Source organism: Talpa occidentalis, unplaced genomic scaffold (assembly GCF_014898055.3).
Source record: "Talpa occidentalis isolate TD23 unplaced genomic scaffold, MPIMG_talOcc4v2.1 talOcc4.6, whole genome shotgun sequence".
NCBI classification, from domain to species: Eukaryota; Metazoa; Chordata; class Mammalia; order Eulipotyphla; family Talpidae; genus Talpa; species Talpa occidentalis.
Window position 1 is genome coordinate 40,665,491 of NW_023604972.1, and position 26,591 is coordinate 40,692,081.

Here is a 26,591-nt window from a genome sequence, read left to right on the forward strand (position 1 = left end):
TCTTAAGCAAGCTTACCTCTAAGAACAGTTGGTTACGTTTATATACAACAGCATCAAATCTATGTTACTTTTGGTTCTCAGTTCTCTAATTTTTACAGGGTCTCCTAGAATTTTAAGAGGTACTAAAGAAATACTTCAGGATCATAAATAGGCAAACAGATCTCACACTTAGGCAAAGAAAATACAAGATTGAAAAAGTTGCTAAAGACAACCATAAAATTGCACTCCTCTAAATAAGAAAAAAAAAATAAAAAAACAAAAAACAAAAAGAAAATTGTACCCTTTTAATCAATATGTATTGAATATCTAGCAAGAGTGAAGTGCCAGGGCCTCCCCAGTGGCGCAGCGGTTGAGCGCTGGGTTGCAAAGCTGCCAGCAGCCTGTGCAGCGCTAGTTCGATCCCCAGCGGCCGGCGAGGGTCCCACATGGCGTGCAGGCCTCTCCTGCCGCCCCCTGCTCCCCTCAGCAGTGTACTTTGTCAGTCTGCCTGTTCTGCTCTCTGCTCTGACTCTGGTGAATTCTCTCACTCTCCCATGCATCTGACTGTACCCAGTGCTTGTATAAATAAATAAAGAGATCTTTAAAAAAAAAAAAAAAGAGTGAAGTGCCACACATGAGAACACACAAAATCTATCAATACACTATCAGACTGCTTTCATTTTAATGTTTACTGTTACAGAACTTAGAAACTACTTTGGATTAAGAAAAATGTACTGTTCACACATGATAAGTTGTATCTATTAGAAAAAGAAATATCTGAAGGCACATTCATTTAGCGTGTGGTCAGGATGTCAAAACAAATATCACCCACGTTAAGAGTGCCTCATTTAACAGTAGATTCTAAATAACCAATTAATTCTATCAATAAAAAAAATCATTTGAAATTAGCTGGACACTTTTTAAAAAGTCATTTTTTCTTTGAAAATAAACTTACAACTAGACTGCCTGCCCAGAGTAAATGATATAAATCCCAGGGGACAAATTAGTTTCCCTCCAAAAAGTTTATTTTTATAAAAGCACAGGTTATTTGGGCTTCCCTGGTGGCGCAAGGGGTTAAGACGCAACCTATGAAGCTGTCTGCAGCCTCTGCAGCACAAGTTCAATCCCCCCGACCAGCCAGGCAGCTACCCACACATGGCACAGCAGACCTCTTCTGACTTGCCTACTGCTCCCCTCAGCAGCGTATTTCAGTAGATTCTCCTGTTCTGCTGAATCCTCTCACCCCCACACCTCTGGCCTGTACCCCAGCTCTTGTATGCATAAATAAATCTTTAAAAAAAAAAAAAAGCAAAGTTTATTTGAGTCATAATTACTAACCTAAAGAAAAGCTCTATATTTGGTGTTTCTTTTTTTTTTTTTCAGTCTCACACTTGGCTATTTCTATTATGCAAGTTATGCATCTAAAAGAAATGACTGAAAAAAAAAAGGGTGTGGAGATCCAAGTGGCACTTTGTCACCTGAAGAGTTATCCGTATCTGTAACATAGGATCAAGGAACAATATTTTTCTCAAGTTTGATGAGAGATAGCCTTCCCTAGAATCACTAGAAGTGATTAATCCAATACTAATACTATTAGTATTAATACTAATAGTATTAATCCAATACTAATAATCAAAATATGGATTTCCTGGCTACACCCAATCAGAATTTCTGCAGATGGGGACCATAGAATGTTGTTTTTTTATTTTTTTTAAAGCTTTCCACTTCATTTTGTTGTACACTAAAATATAAAAACTGGCAGTCTAGGTTGGGAGGTAGAGAGGACATAACTAGCAGCATTACTATTTATGAAAGAACAAGAGGTTAATAAAGGTTGGTTTTGTTTGTTTCTTTTTAAAGAAGAATAACAAATAGGCTGCACTGAAAACTTAGCTGAGGCTTCTATTTTACAATTTTGTGCTACAGGTGCATTGTTTCACAAACTTATTAGCAATAACAAACTAGATACATATAACACATTTGGTTTAATTTTTTAAACCATTTCTTCTTCAGTTTTAGCCTTAAAAAATTATAAAACATAATAATAGAACACTTTATGTGCGAATAACTGAAAGCTTAGTACTATATTCTAAATTCTTCACCAAAAATGGTTTATTTTTTGCATATTCATATCCAAGATTCATATAACAAAAAGTTCCAGGATAGGCACATCTGGAAAAAGTCTGAAGGTACATTAAGGTTACTATTATCTTTTTGTTCTGATTTTTAAAAAAAATTTGTTTTATTGGGCCTCCCCAGTGGCGCAGCGGTTGAGCACTGGGCTGCAAAGCTGCCCACAGCCTCTGCAGCACCAGTTCAATCCCCAGCCACCGGGTGAGGGTCCCACATAGAGCGCAGACCTCTCCTGCCGCCCCCTGCTCCCCTCAGCAGTGTACTTTGTCAGTCTGCCTGTTCTGCTCTCCAATCTGACTCTGGTAAATTCTCTCGCCCTCCCACGCTTCTGACTGTACCCAGTGCTTGTATAAAATAAATAAATAAATCTTAAAAAAAATTTTGTTTTAGTGTAATAAATAAAATTGTAACATTGTTTTACAATACCGTACATGCTTTAGAGTTTTACCCTCCTTGTAATGCTACCAGTTCTCTAAATTTTGAGATTGTTTGGTTTTATCTACCCTTTGTTTTGTTTCTCTATTTTCCAATTATAAGTGACAACATCTAATATTTGTCTTTCTCCTTCTGACTTATTTTTTTATAAACTTATTTTATTTTTTTAATTTTTAGATTTTATTTTTGCATAGAAGAACTGGGAGTGTATACTAAAGGTTGTGGGGGGGGGGTGAGAGGATTCACCAGAGACAGAGTGGGGAGCAGAACAGACGGATTGACTGAAATAATACAGCTAAGGGGAGCAGCAGGCCATTTAGGAAAGGTCTGCTGTGCCATGTGGGTAGCTCCCTGGCCAGGGATCAATCTCAGGCTGTTGAGGTGCAAGGGCTGAGACTTGATTCCCTAGGCCACCAGGGAGGACCCCTTATGACTTACTTTGTTTAAGATAATCCCCTCCAGTTCCATCCATGCTGTAGTAAATGGCAAGAATTTATATTTTCTTTACAGCTTAGTAGTACTCCATTTTGTATATGTACTACAAATTCCTAATCCACTCTTCTGTCTCTGGGCAGTTAGGTTGTTTCCATAGCTTGGCTGTTGTAAATAGTGCTGCTATGAACATAAGCGTACATGTATTCCTTCAAGTTAGTAGTTTCATCTTTTACTCACACTCAAGTTTTATTTTAATTTCTTATACAACAGGTAGTTTCAGTTCATCATTTATTTAAAATCCGTCTGAAATATGTCAATGCTTCACATCCTCTGGACAAATTTTATTATATTCTAGCACAGTTTATTATATTTTGAGATTCTCAAATCATGACAGATTTTATTCTCTTGAGACACAGATAGTACACTCTATTTGTTTTCCCTTCTGACATTTGAAAATGAATCTCTGTCTGTGTATTATATTGTTTTCATATTATTGTAGAACATATTACAGTATATATAACATTTTTATAATAGATATATATTTTATATATAATATGTAATTCAAATATTATATATTTATATACAATTTAATATATTTAAATATAATAACTTGTAAATTTCAATTTTTCACATGAAAACTTGAAGATAATCTCTCCCTAATTAATTTTATCTGCTCCTTTGAATACAGAATATGCTGAGACTTTCAAATGTGTAACTCTGTAGTTTGTCTTGCCCACTAATCTCCAAACTCTTATGTACAACTTTTTATTTGATATCTCCTCGTGCTGTCTAATAGGTATCTAAAACTTAAAACAGACAAAACAGTATTCTTTACCAAACCACCCTCATAGTTCCATTCAGATCTCTTCTGTCTCTAGTCTTCCTCATCTACACCTGCCTGCTCAAGTCAAAATCCTCTTCAAATCCTTTCTTTTCCTCTTCCCCATATTCAATTGACTGCCATGTCCTGTTGGTTTTATTTCTAAGATACATCCCAAACTTTACTGATTCTCTGCATTATCACCCTAGTCCAATCCTCTATCCTCTCTCCTAGACTATGACAATAGCCTCAACAGTGATTTTGTATTTGTCACCACTTTGGCAACATGGATTCACAGCTGATAGATAAGAAAGCCTAAGTGCCCTAAATTCTAAAGAGAGTTAGACATGTATTCCAAGCCTTGACTGGAAGCAAAAAAGTTCAACTAAATACCATCAACCATCACTCTACCTCTCCTATGCGCCCTCCTTTAGTTTTTAGAGTACTTGGAAAGGAAAAAGGGGATGCCATCACAGTAACTGTTGGTATTATGGAAATAGTAGTGTTTGTGCCTAGAGATTTTTTTCCCTCCTTTTACTCTTGGGAGAGGAAAGGACAGGGTGTTCTCCCCAAAGTAAAGTGAAGGGGAAGAGTTTCAGGAAAATAACTCAAAAAGATCGGGCATTTTACAAGAAGGGGAAAGTGAGAAGCAATACAGCATATTTAAGAAAAAGAATTCTGACTGCTTGGGGTAATATCCCAATCTACCACTAAGTAGCTGTGTGACAATCGGGAAAATCTTGGACAATCACATAATCTCTACATATAAATTACCCTATCTGTAAAGTAGGGATAATAACATACTGCATACAATTAGTATGAGGCTTAATATCTATTATTACATATGAAGAAGTCAGAATAGATTTTGACACGTGGTAACCACTATAGAAGTATTAGTGATTATTTTCATCATCATAATGATCACATTGGTCAGTTCTTGTCACGTTGCAGAAAATGCAAACCCAACCTCAGTTAGCAACTGCAATGAAATTTGAAGCCATTCCTGAGACAGCTTGACATTTCCCCCTTGGGTTGCAGGCATGCAGGGATATAGAAATTGATATATGCTCAGGTTCTAGTATTTTTGTAAGATATGAATGAAAATATTCAACAAATCTATAGTAACAAAATAATCCAATACGGACATAAAAACAGATACATAGACTAAATGGAACAGAATCAAGAGCCCAGAATTAAACTCACACGTATATAATTAACTAATATTTGATAAGGACAACAAGATATTCAATGGGGAAAGGACAGTTTTTTAAAAGGTATTAGAAAAAAAACTGAACATTCATACCCAAAAGAATGAACTAGGACCTCTCTCTGCCACCATTCAAAAATTATCTCAAAATGGTATGAGATCTTAAATACAAAATCTGAACTACGTTAGAACTACCAGCAAAAGCTCTTAACATTGGTCTTGGTAACGACTATTTTAATATGACACCAAAAGCACAAGCAAAAAAAAAAAAAAATCAGCAAGTAGAGCTATATAAAACTAAAAATCTGCACAGGGCCTCCACTGATGGCCTAGAGGTTAAGGCTTAGCACAGTCACTGCTACCACCCATCCAGGGAGCTAACCCACATAAGGTACAGCAGGTCCTCTCCTGTCCCGCCTGCTGCTCCTTTTAGCAGTATATTTCAGTAAAATCTACCTGTTCTGCTCTCCACTCTGTCTCTCTCTGGTGAATCATTTCACCCCCTGAACCTCTGGTCTACACCCCAGTTCTTCTACACAAAAATTTTTAAAAATTAATTAATTAAAATCTGCACAGAAAAAGAAACAATCAATAAAATGAAAATGCAATCTACATGATGGGAGGAAATATTTGCACATCATGTATTAAGAGGTTAATATCCAAAATATACAGGAAACTCATACAACCAATATAAAAAAAAAAAAAAGGTTTAGAAATGGGCAGAGGATTTATTTTTTTTTTCACTTCATTTAATTTTATTTATTTTAATTTTTAATTTTTTTTATTTTTTATATTAATTTTTTTACATCATTGTTCATTTTAAAACAATATCTGCTTCCCCCCACCCCCTCAGGTGTAGTCCCCATAGAGTTTCCTTCACCAGTTCACCCGTGCACCATCACCTCAGTCCCCTGTGCTCCTCCCTCCCTCTGATCTCTCTCCCTCCTCCCCAGCAATATGTCTCTGATTTATAATTGTCCATTTTTGCTTTGTTGTGTTTTGTACTGTTATTATTTTTTTACACTGATGTCTTATTTGGTTCCCCTGTATTCCCGCTATAAGTGAAACCATCCGATATTTTTCTTTTTCCTTGTGGCTTATTTCACTGAGCATAATTCCTTCTAGTTCCATCTACATTGCTGAGAATGCATGAGTTTATCTTTTTTGATTGCTGAATAATATACCATTGTATATATATATGCCACATCTTCTTGATTCAGTCATCTATTTTTGGGCATTTGGATTGTTTCCAGGTTTTACCTATTGTGCTGCAATAAACATAGGGGTACAGGTGTTCTTTTGAATCAATGTTTTTGTGTCCTTTGGGTAGACCCCTAGGAGTGGAATTGCAGAGTCATATGGTAGCTCCATTTTTAGTGGACTGAGGAACCTTGAGACAGCTGGAAGTTGGACCAGTTTGCACTCCCACCAGCAATGCAGGAGAGTTCCTTTTTCACCATATCCTCGAATGGGCAGAGGATTTAAAAAAACATTTCTCCAAAGATATACAAATGGCTAAAAAGTACATTAAATGCTGCTCAAAATCACTAATCATCAGCAAAATGTAAATCAAAACCACAATGAGATAACACTTCACACCTATTAGAATGGCTATAAACAAAGAGGCAGAAAATAACAAATGCTGTGTAGGATGTGAGGGAAAGGTAGAGCCACCAGGGAAAACATTATGAGGTTCAAAAATTTAAAAACAGAACTGTCGTATCTCCCAGTATTCCCACTCTGGGTATATATCCAAAGGAAAGGAAATCATTATCTAAAATAGCTGCACTCCCATGCTCATGGAAGCATTATTTACAATAGCCAAAATGTGCAACAACCTAAGCATCTACTGACAGATGAGTGAGCAAAATATAATATACATAAAATGGAATATTATCCAGCCATGAACATGACAAAAATCCTACTATTTATGACAACATGGATTGACCCCGAGGTCCTTATGGTACATGAAATAATTTTGTGAGAGTCAAAAAAAGACAAATACTGCATGATCTGTGAACACTAACAACACTGAACTCCTAAAAATGGGGATTAGAATAGTGGTTACCAGAGGCTGGGGGGGTGAGGAAAATGGGAAATGTTGATAAAAGGATATTAACTTTCAGTTATAAGATGAATCGCATTGCCTTGTTGCTCATTTCTGTTTTCAAAAAACAAGCACAAGAATGCTTAGAATATATTGACTGAATAAAGAATGAATGGAGAACATTTTTACAAGGAGTTGAAAACTATCTCTAAATTTTAAGTCCTCTCACAATATTCGCCTTTTTTTAAAATAGGATTCATATTGTCAATTTTGCTTGTTAAATATAGCATCTAGATATGTTTACAATAGTCCAAGTGTTATCTGACCAATTCAAAACGCAACAGAACAGCAATTTTTTTTTAATAAATATCACTTAAGATAATATCTTTTTTTGGCAGCTATGTAATACTATCATATTCTATTAGGTATACAATCAACTAAAATTTTCTTTTAAAAATAGCTGTCTATAAATTAATAATTTCCTCACATCTAATACCTAAATAACTGGGATTTGACTGTAAGATTTAATATTGGTGCCTAAGTTTTATCTTGCTAAACTCAGCAAAATATTACAGCCTATTAGATTTTTTTAGCCCAGATTTTGAAACCAAGTATATTAGTAATTTCTCTCAGTTTTACAGTATCTATAAACTTGATATGCATGCTATTAGAATTCTCATTTAAGTCATTAAGAATCATGTACAATTTGAGAGTACCAGAGGTGGGGGAGGTGAAGAGTAGAGGGGGAAGGAGGCCCAATGGACTATGGGAGAGGATTGTGTATGCTTTGGTGGTGGGTATGCTATGGTAACATAACATCTGAAGAGGTGTAACCCTACACCCCTAAATTATATATATTTTTATAAACCAACATTACCTCAGTAAAAAGGTACAATACAATAAAAAATAAAATATGTACAACTGTATAGTGCTAAAAAGACTTGTACAACATCTGAAGTCCTACCTCTACACTATTAATAAACACTATAGTTAGCTACAGCAGTATATGCAACAAACTTTTAGGTTCACAGAACAGATTGAAGGTTACCAAAGGGAAGGGGGTTAGGGATTAGGTAACATGGGAAAAGGGATCAACTGTATGGTGAAGGATAGAAACCGGACTTTTGATGGTGACCATGATGTAGCATCACAGATGATGAATTATAAATTCAAGTTAAATTACAGAGTACCACACTATCACAGACTGTAATTCTCCATTTTGCCCATAAAGATAGTATGAATACTTATCATAAGAATTCAATCTCTTTTTAGTCTCTACCTTTAATATCATGTGATTTCTCTCCTTGAAAGTCTTCCATAATATGAAAGGATCCTTGATCTCCTAAAATTTTGCCACTTAAACATTAAAAGGGATGATATTTTTCAATAGCCTACTTGACTTTAAATTCAAGATGTAGCAAAAGTCTTGATTTTCTTTTTAATGGATTAAGTTCTGCAGTTCATGTACACTGCCTTGTTCCTATTTGTTCCTGTATCTTATACAAAAAACAGGTTTTGGAAATGAAAAGCATTGCTCAAGTCAGTTCCAAAAATATAGATCCTAAAGTGTTAGTGTCATCAGGAACACAGTCTTTAAATCTCCTCCATATATACTATAGCTCTGCTTGCTATACCTTTGAGATGATAGATAATACAAAAGTAACTTGAATCAAACTAGAAAAATAAACTAAGTGAAGAGCCTATGAACACTGGAGGAAAGCTTCCAAAGAGGGTAACAACAAAAATGACCTCCAAGAGAAGTTAGAGAAATCTTCCATTGATTACAGCTTAAGCAAATGCTTAGTACTAAGTACAATCTTCCATTTCTAGTCTTTGATAAGAAGTCACCATAGGGCCTCCCTGGTGGTGCAAGGGGTTAAGACGCAGCACTATGAAGCTATCCGCTGCCAGGGAGCTACCCACATGGCGCAGCAGATCTCTCCTGTCTCACCCAATGCTCCCCTAAGACTGTATTTCAGTCAATCTGCCTGTTCTGCTCCCCACTCTCTCTGGTGAATCTTCTCACCCCCTGTGACTCTGGCCTGTACCCCACTTCTAAAAAAAAAAAAAAAAAAAAAAGAAGCTACCATATAGAGGATTATGGTGCAGAAGAAATTTTATCATTGATTTCTCATCTCTGTAGGGCCCAGAAGGAAAAGCCCCAAGTCCTACCCCCTCAGGAGGACATTACAAAGACTCCAGGGCTATGATGCTGCCCCTGTAACATTCATGGTCAATGCCACAGGGTGGCCAATGACAGACTCTCACCTGCAGCAATTTGGCTTTGAAACATTAACTTGAGCCATTCCAAAGTAAGGACAAATATTTAGTGAACAGGAGGGAAATTGGAGGCACACCATGCAGAGCAGCAAGGATGATTGCTTGGTAGGAGTTTGAATGAAACTGGTAACTAAAGGGAATTTTCTATTAAGGTGACTGAAAAATAGGAATCTTTTTGACTTTGGCAAATGTAGGCATCAATGACCAAACTGGGGAAGGCATTCATGGGCTGCTTGGTGCTCCCGGGCAGCATTCAATACTGAACTCTTTTGCTATGTAAGTGGGTAATATAGTCCTAAATTTTAGGGAGCAGGGCATGCACATTTGGGGGGAAGGGACATTATTTTGCCAACCACAGAGTCAGACAAACACTGTTCCAAGAAGAAAGGAAACCTAAGTACAAGACCCAAGATGGACAAGAACTTGGGCTTCACAGCACAGACAGGTGGCAGGGAGGAGGGGCCCGGACCTGCAGCAGAGTAAAGGAGAGAACCACAGTAGATGACGCCATGCAATTCTTTATAAGAGTAACTTTTTTTCCCCATTTGAATTGTACAATTTTAGAATCTACTTTGAATTTTAAAATCAATCTTAGTCATCCTAAAGTAAAAGGTGGAGCATAGGTCTCCTAATTTGCTCCATTTCCCCTCCCACAAAACCAAAAGACATTAATATATTTTTCACATTTATATGGAGAAATTTCTTCTAATATTTTTGGACACTAAAAATCTTGGTTCTTGTATATAGGATTTCTTCAAATATTTATCTGCATCTAGCCACATAACATATATAAAATGTATGTACAGGTATCAGCAGGCAAAAACTAAATTTCAAAAGAACTCAAAACATGAGGAAAAAACTTCATCTCAAATTCTTTTTAAAAATTCAAAGAAAATTAAGACCAAAAAAAAACCTGATTCTCATTTCCAACGGCTTTCCACATAGATTTTAGGGTAGTGCTGTGTGGTTAAATGTTTATAAGGAGAATTGCACCTGTGTTGTGGTCTGTTTTTAAATAAACCTGCACCTGCAGTGGCTTTTCATAGAACTGCTATTTGGGATATTACATGTCAGTCGTTTGACCATCATGCAGTGGTCCTTTTCCCCACTACTTTTCGGGCAGTTCTAAGTTACCAACAGCCTATTTCCAAAAATTTATTTGAAAAATAACTGCTCCAATTTCATGGTATTTCTCTAGAGAAACAATAATAAACAAATTTCCCAGGAACTCTCTCAAACAGCAATATGCACCCTTCAACCACTTAAGTCCAGGAGTCCCTCACCACTTTAACCTTCTAATCTATTTTCAAGAGGAGGCCTCTGCTCTAGTCAAATATGTCTGCTTTCTGTTTCCTTTATATGATTTGCTAATTCCTGTTTCAAAATCTTTATTATCTGTCACTTTTCTCAGCATAAATTTCCTTTTCCTTCCTGTCAATCTTTGTCAAAACCCAGAAATCTTTAAGACTAACTCAATTAAGGTCCCTGCTTAATAAACTTTTATCTCTGCCTATAATTTTATATACATTGGCAAATAACTTTACATTTTCTTCATATTGTTTATAATTTATTTTGAACCAAATATTTTCTATATGCAGAGAGGGGTTCATAAATATCAATTAGTATCTAAAAAAGGGTAAGAGGAAGGGGGCCTTCTTGGAGGCACAGGGGTTAAAGTCTCAGCGCTATCAAGCTATCACCAGCCCCTGCAGCAAGAGTTGATCCCTGGCCAGGGAGATGACCCACATGGCACAGCAGACCTCACCTGTCTTGCCCACTGCTCCCTTCAGCAGTGTATTTCAATAGATCCACCTATTCTGCTCCCTACTCTGTCTCTGGTGATTCCTCTCACTGCCCCCAACTCCTTCACATTTGCCCTACACCTCAGTGCCTGTATGCATAAATAAATAAATAAATAATAGATCTTTAAAAAAAAGGATATGAGGAAACACCAAAGAAGACATATACAGACTCAGTCAGGAAAATAGGTAAGAAAATGCAATTTTTCTTACTCTAACTCTTCTATTCCGAATTTTTACATCATACGTAAGCACAATACTGACTCTAGTTTCCCAAGTAACAAGCAAAAGGCATAAATCTGTGGTGGAGAACATCCAATCATCTTTAAAATAGCTAATTTATTCTTTCAAGACAATCATAAGAATTCTTTCAATTTCAAGTAAATTTCAAGAATTTTAAGTAAGTTTTCTGGCCCAAAATAATTGCTTATTTCCCAACTAACTTGGCAACATTATACTTATAAATATATCTCATATTCTAATAACTTACAGTATCTAAAAGAACACAATATTTTACACTATAAAGGTACATCTTAAGAGACATTTCTACTCCATCTTCCATCTTCCTACTGAACACAGAGCAAAGGCTTTGGAGCCAGACTGCCTGGGACTTTGGTTAAATTATGTAACCTCTCCAGTTTCATCTAAAAGATGAACATGAATGTAGTACTTACTTCATAGGAATAAAAGGAATTATAAATGTAAAGTACCCAGAACATGGCTGAAACATATAAACTCACTTATTTTCCTATCAATTAATATTTTTCTTTATGTAGAAAAAGGGTAGCATCTTCTTTTAGACTGATATAAATGGTAAGTCATTATGCTAAGCAGGATAGAAGCCCATCAAAAATGCCCCTGTCCTAATTCTCACAACCTGTGACTATGTTACATGACAAGAGGAAATGTGGTTTGCAAATGGAATTAAGGTTTTAATCAGCTGACCACCCTATGGGGACGTTAGCCTGGATTATCCAGGCAGGTCAAATGCAACCCTAAGGGTCTTTAAAGGTGAAAGAGATGAGCAGGAGAGTCAATGAATGAGAGAGGTTTGAAGATCCTGCCTGCACTGCTGCCTTTGAAGTTGAAAGAAGGGAAACACAAGTCAGCACCTACGAACTGGAAAAGACAAGGAAATCCTAGAGCTTCCAGGAGGAACATAGACCTACTGACACCCTGATTTTATCCCAGTGAAACCATATCAGACTTCTAACCCAAAAACAGGAAGGATGATAAATTTGTATTGTTACAAGCCACTAAGTTTGTGGTCATGTCCAACAGCACCAGTAGGAAATACAGTTATCTTTATGGCTTATAATTTCCTTTAAAATTGGAACAATCGCATAAATTTATTTCAAATAAGTGTTTTTTGAGATACCAAAAGTTGTCACTATAGTAAATATGTGTATGTGGTTTGTAAGGCTAATGCTGTTTACCTGGCCCTTAATTCAAATGGTCCTTCATTCATGTATTCTTTCTTTCAAAAAATAGCTAATGGCAAGGGAACATAATAGGCAAGAGCCTTTGATCAAGACAGGTTTACAGTGTATTAGGTAATAATGTGTATTTTCATGGTAACAAAATACAACATGCCATAAGGGCACAGATGTCAGGGGGCAGCAGGCAGACAGTGTCAAGGAAGCTTCCTTGAGGAAGCTTTGACTATGCTGAGAAAGTAATGTCTATGCTGAGAATGAGTCTAAGACATTACTCACACTATTAAAAAGCCTCCTGAGCAGACTGAAAGAGAAGTCAGGCAAAAAGTAAAAGGATGTAGATGGTCCAAGTAGAGAATATAACATTAACAATTTGGATGTAAGACAACACAAGATCATTTGAGGAAATGAAAGTTCAATACTAGCAATATGAATCTGAGACCACATATTTTATATGCTTCAACACATTTATCCTAAAGCATCAGATAGTGGTACCCTTCTCATAAACTTATGTAAGAGTTAGGTAAGATGATGTATTTAAAATACCTAACACAGGGGCCTCCTTGGTGGCGCAGGGGTTAAAGACAGCACTATGAAGCTACTGCCAGTCACTTCAGGACAAGTTCAATCCCCTTGGCCAGGGAGCAATCCTGCAGCAGACCTCTCCTGTCTCACCTGCTGCTGCCCTTGGCAGTGTATTTCAGTAGATCTGCCTGTTTTGCTCCCCACTCTATTTCTGATGAATTCTCTCACCCCCTGGCACCTCTGGCCTATACCCCAGCTCTTATATGCATAAATACATCTTTTAAAAAAATAAAGTGTCTAACACAGTGCCTGACACACAATTAGTCACTCCCAAAATATTCAATATCAAGTGGAGAAAATCTAGTCCTTTCTTCAGCTGCCACTAAGGTGCCTACTCCTTCTGACACTAACCTAAAGCCATTACAGTAAGGCCACATTGGGGTGGGACCCTTATTACTCCAGCACCTGCCCAGCAGTCACCCATATTATGGCCTCCATCTACAAGTCTGCCTGGATTACTTAGCCCTCATTCTATGTGCAGATGAGGTGTCAGGAAAGATAACACCAATGCCTTCATTAAAACAGACAGTTTTATAAATGTTGAACCTTTCTGGCCTGGCTTGTTTGCAAACACCATGGTCATGACAGACATGGACATCAGGAATCTTGTCTGTAGAGTAGGGAATGGTAGACCTGCACCAGCAGGAGGTCCTCCCCCTTCCACCACTGCTGTTCCCCCCGCAGAGAAGAATAATGAAGCAAATAAAAAATTTGAGACATCTGATGAGGACATGGGTTTTGGTTTGTTTTTTTACTAAACCACTTTTGTAACATGTTTAATAAAAAAGCTGAAAGGAAGTTAGGGAAGGAGAGAGGCGGGCAGGCAGGAAGGCAGACTAGCCAGGTTATTAAAGCTTTAGGACTTGATAAAAATGTGAGCCAAGCACACATGGAGGTTTTATTCAGGTATATTTTTTATTCAAATATATTTTTGGCTAGTAGTGATATCTTTATTACTTTCACAGGGTAATTTTAGAGGTCTTAAATTTGAATAGGTTTAAATTATATATTCAATTGCATATAGCTCACTTATTAATACAGATCATGTAAATTTTACAGGTGAAAATAGTCCTCATCCGCTCAGCGGTCCCAGAACACCAGGGAATCACTGTAACTCTTCCTCATACTTAACTAGACAATAAGTTCTACAATACCATCTCCTAAATAGCTATTTTTTTTAAAAAAAAGTTTATTTTTGCATAGAACAACTGGGATATAGGTCAGTGGATTCACCAGAGACAGAGTGAGAAGCAGAACAGGGGTATTTACAGTGTATTTTAATACACTGCTAAGAAGAGCAGTGGATGAGACAGGAGAGGTTTGCTCTGCCACATTGGTTAACTCCTGACAGGGGATCCAACACCAGCCTTAGAGGTGATAGTACTGAGACTTAGCACCTAGGGCACCAGGGATACCCCCTATCTACTTTTTATATCTTTACTCCTAGGACCTAATTTAGATACTAAAATTCACTACCTGGCTGAATGGAATAGCCTCACACTAAGTTCATGCCTATAATCTTACCTCTTTTCCATCAAATCTCTAATTTTGCCCTGTTTAAAACCTTCCAATGGTTCCTTTTTGCTCCTAAAGTCTGTTATTTCTTTATACCAAAAATAAATATAAGTCCATGTTACATTTGCAGACAGCTTATTAAAAATTCAGGTTGTTTTTAATAACTTCTAAAACCTTATTGAAATTTAAAATAACTCAATTTAATTCCTCCTGTAATACTTTATCAATACTTAAAATATATAAATAACTATATTAGATATTATAAGAATCACAGAGGTGAATGGTGATATATCTGGCAGAAAAGATGGTTTTCACACAATGGAGAAAATTTTAAAAGTCCTAACATAGGAAATGCCGAAGACCAGCTCCGGCAAAATGTCGGGTCAGGTGTCCCTGAAAGGATGAGACGGTGTCGGCCAAACTTGAGGCTGAGGGGAAGGGGAATGAGGCAGACACAGACACTCTATTTGGTGTAAGTATTTCCTGCTGAGGGTCTCAGCGGGTCTTTATTTATACATTAAGGCAAGTGGTGGGATTACATCATCGTATGCATAGAAGGAAAACAGAAATAATCAGTACATTCCTTTCCCATAGACATTTGGTGCCTACGTGTTTTGAGAAAAGAGGTGACCTTTAAAGTTAATAGATAATTAAAACTTATACTTGTTATTTCAGCCTAAACAACTACCTAAGACAGCTAATAGTCCTTGGTACAGCCCTATCTCCCAAGGCTACAGTATCAGGAGACTCCTCTATCTATATGGCCTGCAACTAGAGACCCGTTGCTTCCCAGTAATCAATTATTAGAACTTTTTTCTACCTAGAAACTCCTAGCGTAATCAACTTTATGAATCATTACAAGGCTTCTTCACGGAACTTCCATATAAGGAAAATTGCAGCCTGCTCTGGGTTGCTTATCAGGCATGCCCTTGCACAATAATTATTTCCCATTGTCAAGTGGGCCAAATTATTTAGTGTTTAATTTTTAAGCAAGTAATTCTCCGTGCCATGTATTTACAATATTCTTAGACGTATAATTGATTGCCCAATGTATATTCCGAGAAGCTTTTTCTATTATGACAAAGAACAAAAAACAAAGGGATGTTTAATCTTCAGCCCCACGGTGTGAGGCCCTTTTTCTTCAGCCCTACGGTGTGAGGCTCTTTGAGCTTCGGCTCCACAGTGTGAAGTCCTTTTTCTTAACTGCTTGCCAGTGTCTTATCTGGCTGGGGCAGCAAGGCCCCAGCAGCAAGGAAAGGTTAAAGAACTATTAGATGTTACTGGAAGGAAATATCAGAATATACAGCCTAAAGAAGTTATGACTTTAGTTGGTCTTGAAAGTCATCTAAGATGACTGGATCAGGAAGATGGGGTATATATCACAATGCAGTATTATTCAGCAATCAAAAAAGATAAACTCATGCCATTCGCAGCAATGTGGATGGAGTTAGAAGGAATTATGCTCAGTGAAGTAAGCCAGAAGGAAAAAGAAAAATATTGGATGGTTTCACTTATAGAAGGAATATAGGGGAACCAAATAAGACATCAGTGTGAAAAAATATAATAACAGTACAAAACACAACAAAGCAACAACAGACAATTATAAATGAGAGACATACTGCAGGGGAGGAGGAGGGAGAGCGATCAGAGGATGGGAGGGAGAAGCACAGGGGACTGAGGTGATGCTGCACGGGTGCCTTGTTGAGGGAAATTCTATGGGGACTACACCTGAGGGGGTATGGGGGAAGCAAATATTGTTTAAAAACATTGTTTGTGCAAGGGGTTAAGACACAACCTATGAAGCTATCCATAGCCACTGCAGCAAGAGTTTGATCCCTAGCGAGGGAGGAGACCCATATGGTGCAGCAGACCTCTCCTGACTCAACCGCTGCTCCCCTCAGCAGTGTATTTCAGTCAGTCTGCCTGTTCTGTTCCCCGCTGTCTCTGGTGAATCCTCTCACCTCCCACACCTCTAGCCTGTACCCCAGTGTTTGTATGCATAAATAAATAAAGCTAAAAAAATGTAAAAAATAAAATATTTATATATAAGAAAGTGATCTAAGAACTGATCTGGGCAGCCTAAGCTGAGAAATAATTCTCAAAATACGAGAAAGAACGAGTGTTTTAGTTTCCCTTCAATATAGACTTCATCAAGTAAAGTACTGGGACAGTAGCTGGAGAAGTTAAGTTGGGGGCAGATAAAAAAGGAGCCTGGATAGTAGGCTAAGAGCTAAGGTTCTATAAAAAGTAAAGGATAACTAAAGATAAAACTTTTATATGAACCATCTTTCAGAAGCTCTACCCTCATCAAAGCTATCATTACCATTGAACAGTTAATATATAAACAAATGCAGCTACACGGTTCTCCATGAGAAAAAATAAGAAGGGGTTTAAGTAATGTTTGAAAATAATTTCATAGTATTTAGTTGGATTAAAGTTTAAGAGAGGGCAATGTCACTGTCACTTAAATCTGTATTTTGTAATGAAGACTACCAAACCAACTCATTTTTAACTAAAAGCTTATAAGGGTCCTATGTTTATTCCGTATTTCAGTAGAAGTTCTATATTTTATTTCCATATCACTTTTAGGATTTTTGTGTCTTTAAATAGATACAAACCTTAGCTATAAAAAGAATCTATTACCTACTGGTTTCAAAGTAAGTGGTTTCTCATAGAAACGAAAGCAGATGGTAAATACACCTCTTTCCAAAAAAATATCATTTTTTCATTTCTGCACTCAAAAATAGTTCAAGGAGTTTCTATGATTAAGTCATCTGAATAAACTGATAGTTAACACCAAGAATACATCTATGGTGGGAGAATAGGAATGACACCTGAGCGGAGAATTTTTTTTAAATATACACATTACCCAATTATAAATCAGAGACATGTTGCAGGGGAGGAGGAGGGAGAGGGATCAGAGGGAGGGAGGCAGGAGCACAGGGGACTGAGGTGATGGTGCATGGGTGCCTTGGTGAAGGAAACTCTATGGGGACTACACCTGAGGGGGTGGGGGGAAGCAAACATTGTTTAAAAATGAACAATGATGTAAAAAAATTTTAAAAATATAATAAAATAAAATATACACATTATCACTCTCATAATAAATTATTTTACTATTACTACTTCTGTAAGCATTTAAAAAAAAATCCTTATTTTTACAATTTCAGTCATCACAACCTAGTCTGTGATGCGAGGAAGAAAAGTAAATATGCATTTAACTATTAGCTTAAGTTCCCACCAGCCATATATTAAATATTTTAAATATTAATTTTGGATCTGTGATGACTATAGAAACAAAATAGACACTATAATTCCTTGTTAAAGGTTCAGTAAATGTTAAAGGGTCCACCCGTGTGCGTTAAGGTGAGTCGTGCAAATCGTTGAAGATTAGGTTTAGATTTCTCTAAAAAGAGAAATCGCAGTGCCGACTGAGCACTTGAACCCGGGTACCCTGAAAAGGATCAACCCCCAGAGCGGGGCTCTGCCTTCCCACCCGCACCCCTCAGGGATACCTGGGGCTGACAGGAGGACACCCTCAAAGGACACCCGTCCCCGCGGAACCACCAAGCCCTGGCAGGAAGCTGGTCGGAATAGACGAGCCCCGGCACCGGAGCCTTCCCCGGCTCCCGCCCCACGCCGCGGTTTCACACTATGGTGCCCAGAAAGGCAGTATTTGGATGTGGAAGAGACAAAGAACCTGCTCAACTGCTAGACTGATGAGCGGAGAATACAGAACAAGCCCAGTAACCTGAAACCCCACCCACCGGCACCCGGCAGCCGGCGCTAAGTGCCCGGCACATGCGCAGTACAACTCACTGGACTAGCGGCCCCGACTAAGCGTAGCAGCAGATCACCCCCTACTGGCCACGCGGACCTAGCTGCGCGGTTCCGTCACGGTCTCGCTCCCAGCCACACCCAGCATCGCGAGAGTAAGATCGGACGTCCCCCTGAAAGACTCTGCGGAACGGAACTTCCTACCTTTTTTGTTCCTACACGGACAGTGTTATTGCACCGGAATTGATTGGCGTTAAAGGACCGAACTAAAGGGAGTTCTTAACGTGTCATAGGCCTGAGGCACAGAGCGGAAGTCCTGGTTCACACGCCACCACACGGAGAGCAGAGCATCCTGGGGGCCCGGAAGGAAGTGGAAACTCCTGCAGCCGACCGGCGCACCGGCAAACTCGCGTGGTCAGAGAGCGCGTGGCAGCTTACGGAGTCGCGTTGCTCGGAACCCGAGGTCAGAGGTGGGCAAAATTCGACCGACGTCTGTGCACAACCTGACTGCGTACCATGGTGGGGAGATCCCGGCGGCGCGGAGCGGCCCAATGGGCAGCTGTGCGAGCTAAGTCAGGACGCGGCGCGGCGGAGGAAAATGACGATTTAGAAATGCCACCCTCGCCAGGAGATTCCAGCTACTACCAAGATAAGGTAGATGATTTCCACGAGGCCCGATCTCGGGCCGTCCTGGCTAAGGGCTGGAGCGAAGTAGAGAGTGGGGATGAGGAAGAGGGTGGTGATGAGGAAGAGGAGGTGCTACCCCTAGATATTGCAGATGAGGATGACGAAGATGGAGAAAGTGCGGAGGATGAGGATGATGATGGTGGTGGGAGCTCCGTGCAGAGCGAGGATGAGGACTCTGTGGATCCCAGTTTGTCGTGGGGTCAGAGGAAAAAACTTTACTATGATACGGACTACGGTTCCAAATCCCGAGGTCGACAGAGTCAGCAAGAAGTAGACGAAGAGGAAAAAGAGGAAGAAGAGGAGGCACAGCTTATTCAGCGACGCCTAGCCCAAGCCCTGCAAGAGGACGATTTTGGGGTCACCTGGGTGGAGGCCTTTGCGAAACCACCGTCTCAGGTAAATGAGACTGAGACACGGGTCGTGAAGGATTTGGCAAAAGTTTCCGTGAAAGAGAAACTGAAGATGCTGCGAAAGGAATCACCAGAACTCTTAGAACTGATAGAAGACCTGAAAGTTAAATTGACAGAGGTGAAGGATGAGCTGGAGCCCTTGCTACAACTGGTCGAGCAAGGGATCATTCCACCAGGCAAAGGAAGCGAATACCTGAGGACCAAGTACAACCTCTATTTGAACTACTGCTCCAATATCAGTTTTTATTTGATCTTGAAAGCTAGGAGAGCCCCTGCACATGGACATCCAGTCATAGAAAGGCTTGTTACCTACCGAAATTTGATCAACAAGCTGTCAGTTGTGGATGAGAAGCTGTCCTCTGAGATTCGTCATCTCCTCTCACTTAAAGATGAGGCTGGAAAGAAAGAATTGAATCCAAAAGTAAAATCCACCAAGACTAAGCCAAAACCTGTTTCAGCGACTGCTGCTACCACTGTTGATGATCTTTCTGATGATTCCAATTTTGATGAAGAAACTGCAGTGAAATTCTATAAAGAAATGGAGGACAGGCAAAATCTGAAGAGAAAGAAAGAAAATAGTACCGAAGAACAAGCTCTAGAAGATCAGAATGCAAAGAGAGCCATTACCTATCAAATTGCTAAAAATAGAGGACTTACACCTAGGAGAAAGAAGATTGATCGCAATCCCAGAGTGAAACATCGGGAGAAGTTCAGAAAAGCGAAAATTCGCCGGAGAGGCCAAGTTCGTGAAGTTCGTAGAGAAGAGCAACGTTATAGTGGCGAACTATCTGGCATTCGTGCAGGAGTTAAAAAGAGTATTAAACTTAAATAAAAGTTTTGCTTACCTTAATTTTTTTGGCAATTTTAGATTAATAAATTTTTGTTAACTGATTTAATGGTTGTATTAGTATATTATACCTAACCTTAAACGCTTATTATCAACAGGGGAATTTGTTTGGGTTATTGGTCAATTAACTTGTCCTCTATTTTTAAGGTCATCCTAAGAACTGTGGGAGGAATATGCAGGTGCTTGGGGATAGGTGGTGTTGATAAAGTTCGTTTTTCTGTCAAGTAATAGCATAGAAAATTTTCGTAACTATTTGTGGAGGAAAAAATCAAACAGGACAGTTTGCATCTTTGTTAATCTTATTTGTAAAAAAGCCTGTAAAATAGTTGTGATATTTCATTTAATTATAATTCTTGCGCAGGATACTTTAATGAGTTTAATGTTAAATTAAGGATGTTGAACAATGAAGAGCAACTTTGGTTAACAAAGAGATACTTCAGTTACATCACTATTAATATTCTACTGGTCCTTAGTATAGTAAATAAGGTAAAAATTCCATTTCCCCTTCCATTTCCCCATTTCCCCTTCAGTTATTTATGTTTGTACATTCCATCTGTTGAAAGTTTTATATGACTATTAGGTAAGTGCAACTTCAAGTCTTGAGGAAAGATGTTGAGATTGGTGAACAATAAAATACTTAGGATGATTCCAGGGAAGAAAATGAGGGAACTAGATAAGGAAAGCTCCAAAGAAGTGTTAACTGTCACTGTTTATTCATTAGATGTATTATATGACAAGATAAACAATAATTTATGTTTATGTACACTTGCCATGTACCAGGTGTGTATCACCTGATTTAATCTATGTGTGAAGTACTGTTCTGTCACAGGTAAGGATGTTGAAATTCCAGGTTAACTTTCTAAAGGGTACCTCAAGTTTGGACCCAAGTCAGCTTAACTTGAGCAGTCATTTTCTTAATCTCTGGCTTGCATCTGCTTCTTCAAAGCAGCACACACGCCAAATTATTTTATCTTATAAATGAAAGAGATTAGATTGAAAATTCACACTGAGTGCTAAAGTTCTCATCTAAACACATTTTTGGAACGTTTAAAAAATTTTTTTCCAAAGGTTTGTTTATGCATACAAGAACTGGAGTATAAGCCATAGGTGTGGGTGGGTGAGAGGATTCACCTGAGAGTGGGGAGCAGAACAGGCAGACTGACTGAAATACACTGCTGAGGGGAGCAGCAGGTAAGACAGGAGAGGTCTGCTATGCCATGTGGGCTGCTCCCTGACCAGCTGGGGATTGAACTTGTGCTGCAGTGGCTGGTGACAGCTTGATAGCACTGTCTTTAATCTCTGTGCCACCAGAGAGGAACTTTCTTATTGTCAGAACTCTTAAATGGTAAATACTATTATCTGTATTTTAAAGGTGAGAAAACTAACAAAGATAAGTAGCTTTCTTAAAGGTCATAAAGCTATTGATATTAAGCAGTAGAGACAGGATTTCAGCCCAGACTTTGTGGCTTCAGAACCCTAGCCTATATTTCAAGATAAAGCACCAAAAGTACAGGTTTTGGAATGAACTTACTAGGGTGGGTTTGAGTTAGTTGTTCGATCTCTGAGTCATTATCTTGATGATACTGTCATAGCTGCCTTGTAGAGGTGCTATGACAATGGGTAAGAGCTGTGAGGTAACAGAAAATAAACATGGATATGGAAAACAAAGTGCTCTCATGTAAAAAAGCTTGAGAAATTAAAATTCCAAATTTAGAAGAGTGAAGCACTGGTGAACACATGAAGCGATAGAGAATCTGGGACAGTACACAAAAAAGAAAAGTACTTGATATTCTATGTCAAATTCCTGCTATATATGTATAAAGCTGTGTTGATGGGGAAAAAGTCTTTTAAAAAAAGACATTTCTGTTTAGGAAAGTAGAAAAATATATATAAACAGGCTTATATATATATATATACAATCATAATTCCTTTGAGATGTCACAATGCTTGAATAAATATTAATTCATTCTGGAATAGGACATACATGGTACTACCCTGTTTTATACATATGAAGTGGCTTTGCCTGATGTGAATTAATAGCAAATATTTAACAAAGAAATTGCTGTATTTGGGCCTCCCTGATGGCACAAGGGGTTAAGACACAACCTATGAAGCTGTCCGCAGCCACTACAGCACGTTTGATCCCCAGCCAGGGAGCTACCCACATGGCTTAGCAGACCTCTTCTGACTCGCCTACTGCTCCCCTCAGCAGTGTATTTCAGTCAGTCTGCCTGTTCTGTTCCCTACTCTGGTGAATCCTTTTGCCCCCACACACACACCTCTGACCTGTACCCCAGTTCTTGTATGCAAAACCAAAAAAGTAGAAAATGGAAAATGCCACCCCAAAATGGCATTTTTCAATCTAAAAAATATTGCTTATGTATTTTTTTTTTAGATTTATTTTTTTAATGCATACAATAGCTGGGGTGTAGGCCAGAGGTGTGGGGGGAAGGGGGCTGAGATGCTTAATCACAGAGAGAGTGGGGAGCAGAACAGGTAGATTGACCAAAATACACTGCTGAGGGGAACAGTGGGCGAGATAGGAGAGGTCTGCCTCGCCATGTGGGTCATCTCTCTGGCCGGGGATCTAACTCGTGCTGCAGTTGCTCTGGATTGCCTCAATACTGAGGCTTAACCCCTTGAGCCACCAGGGAGGCCCCTAGATAAGTATATTTCTTAAGAGTGTACTGTAGGGTTCTGGCGTCAGGCATTGATTAGTGCTGCAGAGGCTGCCAATAGCTTCACAGTGCTGTACTTAACCCCTTGCGCCACCAGGGAGGCCCCTGCACTGTACTCTTAATAAGAGTATTGCACTAAGAGTTGTACTTTTTAAAGTTTCTTATAGTTTTATAAATATAATAAACATGGATTTTTGTAATTAATGCTTTGGAAAAATAGTTAATAAATCAATAACAGTGGGTCTCCATGGTTTCACAATGGGTTAAATCTCAGCACTATAAAGCTATCCACAGCCACTGCAGCACAAGTTCGATCCCCAGCCAGGGAGCTAATCCACATGGCAAGGCAGACCTCTCTTGTCTTCACCCACTGCTCCCCTCAGCAGTGTATTTCAGTGGATCCGCCTGTTCTGCTCTCCACTCTGTCTCTGGTGTCTTCTCACCTCCCCTGCACCTCTGGCCTACACCCCAGCTGTTGTGTGCATAAATAAATAAATGATAAAATAAATAATAGTGATCAGAACCTAGTAATTCAGAAGAACATGCTCTTAAGAAATCATTCACATTGAGACTTTGTTAAATTTATATAAATACATTACTACATTTATTACAATTTTAAATTTCACCTTTTTTTTTAGTATAGAAGTTTCACATCAAGTCTTAAAATGAATTTTTTTTTCAAACAAGACTTTCCAAATACACAGTGAAAAACAAAAGGCTCAAAAAGTCATTTTTAAATAATGATAAACCTATATACTACAGTGCAAAAGAATATCAGCTCTTCCCAAGTGGTATCTTTGATCACAGCTCTAAGAAGCTTATACTAATAGTACATCTGTCATTGAGCTCAAAAAGTTTTGTAATAGAAAGTGCCCCCATTCTTAACATCATCAAGGCTCCAAAAAAACCCAAACATGCATAACTAAAAATGCAGATAAAGTTAAAAAGCACCTCTTTAAAATGGTATAGGAAGGTCCCTATGCATTTGCAAGAAGGAGCAACATATTTAGGCTTATTTTTATAATCTTGGCTCCCCTAAATGTGTGTACCAGCTGAATCAGCCCTTTAAGTCACTAAAGCTTATGCAGAGCTGTGATTATATTATTGATCTAAAAGCTAAAAGCATAAGAAATTAGGGACTTGGAGTACCATCCACCTTTAAAGAAAACACTCATAAATAGCCTTGTCTGCAAAATTTAAAGGATTCATATTACAACTAATTTTCTGTATTTGTTACACTGCCGATTAATAACAAAGCATAGACAGAACTGATTTTACTTATTTTTTCAGTGATTTTTTTTTTTTTTTTGGCTTAGAACTGGGGCATAGGCAAGAGATGAGGAGGGGTTATGGTGAGAGGATTCACCAGAGACAGAGTAGGGAGTAGAACAGACAGATTTTCTGAAATACATTGCTAAGGGGAGCAGCAGGCAAGACAGGAGAGGTCTGCTGTGCCAGAACTGTTTTTTAAAAAGTAGAGAGGCACACCAAAAACCCAATGCACTGCAATCCACAACATACCAATCTTTCTAATACCTATAAGGATTGTGGCAAACTAGACTTGAAAATGGTGGCAACTCAGACTAGGTAGCATTTTGTACTTGGTGACTTCCTTGGCTGATTATTGGCCTTTCTCAAAGTGATTTATGAGGACTCTGCTCACTTTTCTTCTACCTATAATGGGATAATAGTATTTGCACTTGTCAAGTTCTTTACAGAAACACTGTGAAACATTTCCATGAAAGAACCTAGCAAGAATGTAATGATCCTAGAAATTTCTGCATGCAAAACAAAGCGAAAGATCTCGTTCAAGATAGGTGTTAAAATAATATAATAAAATACATCCAGGATCTTTTTAGTTTTTCTTTTTGAGGTCTTTGCAGTCTGCAAGGCAAATATGCTTTTTATCGAGACACTAAATCTCAGTAAATGACTAAATGAAAAGACTAAAATGATAGGCCCAACAAACATCCAAAATGCTGACCATATGATGAAAAAGCGTTTTTCTCAATTGAGTTTATTTTTATTCTTTCAAGTTATATGCAGCCTTGTAAAAATGGTAAACTATAGCTAATATTTTACCCTAAGTCAGACCTGTTCTAAAGACTGTCCTTATATTTCTTATTCAATCCTCATAGCAACTCCATGAATAAGTAATATAATCATTTTACAGAAGAGGAAACCAGGCTCAGAGAGAATAATTACTTAATCAAGGAAGCAGTAACACTGGATCAACAGGTCAGGGAAATACCAGAAACTGAAAAGCTACTACTATGAAATTGTCTAGCTGCTTGAAGTTAGCTTCCTGTAAACATCTCCATTTCAAATACTTCTTGTTTAAAAGACTTAATGAAGAATAGTATTAGAAGTCTCTTGTAATTCCAGGAGGCAATTTTGTGATTTACAGAGAATAACAACAATAAAAGGATTTATTTTTCCTTTCAGATAAGTGTTAACTATCTTCACAGCGGGAAAAAACCAGCAGACAAAGAGGGAAAAAAAGCAGGTGGGCAAAATGTTACACAACAGTGATTTCAAATTATGAGTCAACATGGATTCTATGCCAGCAGCTTGCAACCCGAACACAAAATAAATCTGCCAGGAAATTCCAGGGCACGTTCACGGAATCTAGGCTAAGGGAGGGGACGGGGAGAGGGGGAATAAGTAACTGAAATTGTCTTTATGACAGAAAGAAATGTTTACTTATGGGAAGTACTGGGTCAGTAATCATCGATTCTAATATTCAAAATAATGCAACACTGATCAATGACTAGCGAGGCACAGGCACCGCGAAAGTGAAAACTGCAGACCTGCGATAGACGCTTAGTCATAATTTCTAAGCTGTTTGGCTTAAAATGCATTCGGGGACACCAGAAAACCGAGGAGTTAAGGTCAAAGCAAACACAAGATTTTTACGCGGCGCACATGACAAGGGGAACAAAAGAGGTGGCGGCAGGAAGACAGCACCTCTGGTTTTTCACATAAAAAAACTCACAAATCCAAACAGTGAGTCAACGGTTAAAGTTCCGGCGTGTGAAAGACCAAGGGGACCGTTCCATACCCTGGGGAGTGAGGGGCCTTTTTTAAATTAGCTTTCGCCTTTCCTCAGCCCAGATCTCTGCGCCCGGGCGCTACCTAAGAACTTAGGCGGCCACACAGAAGCGCGACGTGGGGGGGGCGCCCCGCTTTTCCAGCGCCGGGGCCGGTCGCCGGGGGCGGGGCAGGCCCAGGTGTGGGTCGCCGCCGCCTGCGGGGTCAAAGGGCGAGCGGCGCGGCGGGAGAGCAGCGGGGGGGGGGGCGCGGGAGGAGGAGGACGTCGCCCCTAGGGCAGCGGCGCGCAGGCCGGGGCCGGGGCTGGGGCCGGGGCGGGAGGGGCGGCGGGGAGACGCGGCCGGTAGCTCCCCGCGCCGTCGGGCGCGGCGGTCCCTCCCCCTGGCTCGGGCCGGCGGGGCGGGCCGTCGACGAGCGGCGGGGCCCAGACGCCGGCCCGCAGCCGAGGAGGAAGGCGGCGCGGACGGGAC

At 39.1% G+C, this 26,591-nt stretch overlaps 1 protein-coding gene across 1 annotated transcript in view; it reads right to left on the minus strand.

The window, feature by feature from the left end:
• The window catches only part of JCHAIN (joining chain of multimeric IgA and IgM), a 52,190-nt gene that overhangs the window by 24,920 nt on the left and 679 nt on the right, over positions 1–26,591 (minus strand). The gene's annotated exons all lie outside the window — the stretch shown is intronic.